The sequence below is a fragment of the Pteropus alecto genome, unplaced genomic scaffold (assembly GCF_000325575.1).
Source record: "Pteropus alecto unplaced genomic scaffold, ASM32557v1 scaffold72, whole genome shotgun sequence".
NCBI lineage: Eukaryota > Metazoa > Chordata > Mammalia > Chiroptera > Pteropodidae > Pteropus > Pteropus alecto.
This window is the reverse complement of record NW_006436811.1, coordinates 10,682,187-10,685,041: the sequence shown is the minus strand read 5'-3', so window position 1 is coordinate 10,685,041 and position 2,855 is coordinate 10,682,187.

Below are 2,855 nucleotides of genomic sequence, written 5' to 3'. Positions count from 1 at the left end.
ACAAGCTCAATGAACATGCATATAAAAACAATTTAATTCTGGTAATGATGTTAGAAAAGTTTTAAATAAAGCAAATATTCTTTCCGAAACTTCTACATCAAACAATCTTAATGAGTTGCACAAACTGACTAGAAAATGGAGACATCAGTTCCTGAAAAGTCTTGGAACTTTGCCTTAATCCATAGCTTGGAAAGGCAAGAAGGGAATGTTACAGAAACATTTCACTTAATTTTACACAGGTCAAGAAAAACCACATTTTTTCAAGCATCTTTAAACATCATGTCCATTATTTATTTACAACACCAGATACATGCAGGCTTCTGGTGTTGGTGGAATGCAGCTGACATCAGAAGAATTTCTGGCTGCTCAATTACGCTTCAAAGTTGTTAAAATTTTCCAGAGCAAATATCCCCAATTTCTGATAACACAAGGTACATTATGTACAGAAAATGCACTAGGTTAAAACAGAGTCAAACCCTTGGAAATAAAATGGTAGTTTTCAGTCATAAAAACTACTCCTATTTATCACTACTGAATAAAATGAAAAGGGTAGAGGTTTGGGGGGCAGGGTGCTTTGAAAGCAGGATAAGTGTTCCTCATGACTTCCCTTGTGAACAAGGGCCTCAGATCAGCCTGCAAAATGGACATCAGAGAGATTCACGTTACCCCAGTGTGATAAATAATGAAACACAATGAGTAATTGTCAGCAAGTTCTTAGAACCTTCTCAGACCCAAGCTACCATGCAGAATGCATTACCTCAGGCTCCACAGGGTCATGGGGGAGGTAACCAAGTGTTGGGACAAGTAAATAGATATTATTGTACTGAACTCCTGTCGTTATAACAACCCTTTGGAAAAACCGAGATTCCGTTTTTCTCAGTTGCTTTCCCAACTGTGTTGGGAAAGAATAAACGGTCTTTGCAAATAGTAATCCCGAGTATGCAAATTTAGCTTCTAATCTTACAGTGGAACCATAGACCTGACTATAGAATTAATTTTTGAAATAAATACTTTATCTTTCATTTTCACTTATCTGAAAATATTCCTGTAATATGAAAATGCTGTGTGCACGTAATATTTATAAAAGGGAGGTAATGACACAGAAGGTCCAATTATGCTGCAGATACATAACCAGTACTTTGGTACCACAAGGAGGAAATGGAACTCAGCTTCTTATGAAACAGGTATCGAACTCTTCTACTTTAGGAACCAGTGAGATGTCACTTCACAATATCTAAGGCTGAAGTAACTCGAAGGGTGTCCCAAGTTGTGTAAGGGTAAGTAAAGGCTGCTTCTTGCTACTTTTGCCTGTTTATTTAACTTCAAGGTCAATATGGGACCTGAAAAAAAAAAATGTCATTTTTCAAAATCCTTAACCTTTTTTCAGGAGCAATTTACAATTTTACAGCACCAGCTTAGGAGGCAGAAGACATGAATATGGCCTTGACTCATCAATGACCAGTTGACTATATGACTAAAGTCATCAGCTAATTGCCCTATTTATTATTATTCTCCATTCCCCTTCACCCACCAGCATGTATTCTCTTTATTTCCATCATAATACTTAATAAAACTTATAGTTATTTTTATTTTCTTATTTATTTATTATCTCTACCACTAACACATAAATTACATAAGGACAGAAAACATGTCTGTCTTGTTCAACTTCCTATTTCTCAAGAGCACTCGTCTAGTAAAAAATGAAAATTTAGTAAATATCTATTGAGTGAATGAGTAAATGAGTCTTAACTGAGAATTTGGGGTGGAGGTGGGAAATACTATCTACTTCACAAGATTTTTAAATATCAAATGAGATTATATATTTAGAGCATTTTATAAAGTAAAGGTATAACTAAAATGAGCTGTTGTTACTATTTACTCCACATGAAAGTCTTCTAATTCCAGAGAGAATAGAATCTCTTTCTTCATAACCAGTGGGCAAATAATTGTAATGTTGTTTAATGTAACAGAGTTGTCAAACATAGGTTTCTGGTAAACTAACCTTTGAATAGAAAAAAAAAAAAAGATAATTTTGCTATAGTAGACAAATGGGAGAAAATTATTCATATTTTATTATTTTAATTGATATAATATTTAATTTTGTATGGTATAATACTACTTATAAGCAATCTTTCATCTGAGTTCAGAGAACTGTTATGGCACACCATCTTTGTCTTATGTTTATACGAAATTGCATGTGGATTCCTTTCTTGTTAGAAACAAGATGCTAAACTTTAATTCAATACTTCTATGGAAAGACATGTAAAAGATAAACTAGAGTTTTTAAGCCACAGTTGTTAGTTGATGGACTATTTAGAGAATTTCTTAAGAGTCTTGAATAATAAGACATGTCATCCAAAAAAATCTTTTCTGTCCCTTTGGGAATTCGAACTATTTAGGGTTACATAATACTACTTCAATATGTAGTTTACTGCTAATAAACTGTACAAATGTCACCATTTTAGCTAGACAGTCTCAGAAGCAAACATGAATATCAGTGATAGAAAAATAATTTTTTTGCCCTACACCCCGGCCAGAGCTATGCTTATCATTATGGAAAGACCAATTGTGTGAAAGAAGTTCTTATTTTTATTTTTAGGAGACTATGAGAAAAGCATCCAAAAGGACATCCATGGGGCATCTCTCCCATGTTTTTATTTAAAATTGGCATCTCATTGCTTAAGGGTTTAGTTATTTTATGCATTCTGGATAATATCATTTTGAGAAATGTTTATTAGAATTAGTTATATTTTACCATTAAAATCTAATATAGATCAATTCTATTTCATTCAACAGACACATTTATTGGGCACTTCATATGTGCTAAGCTCTGCTCTAGACACAGTGTAGCGGGT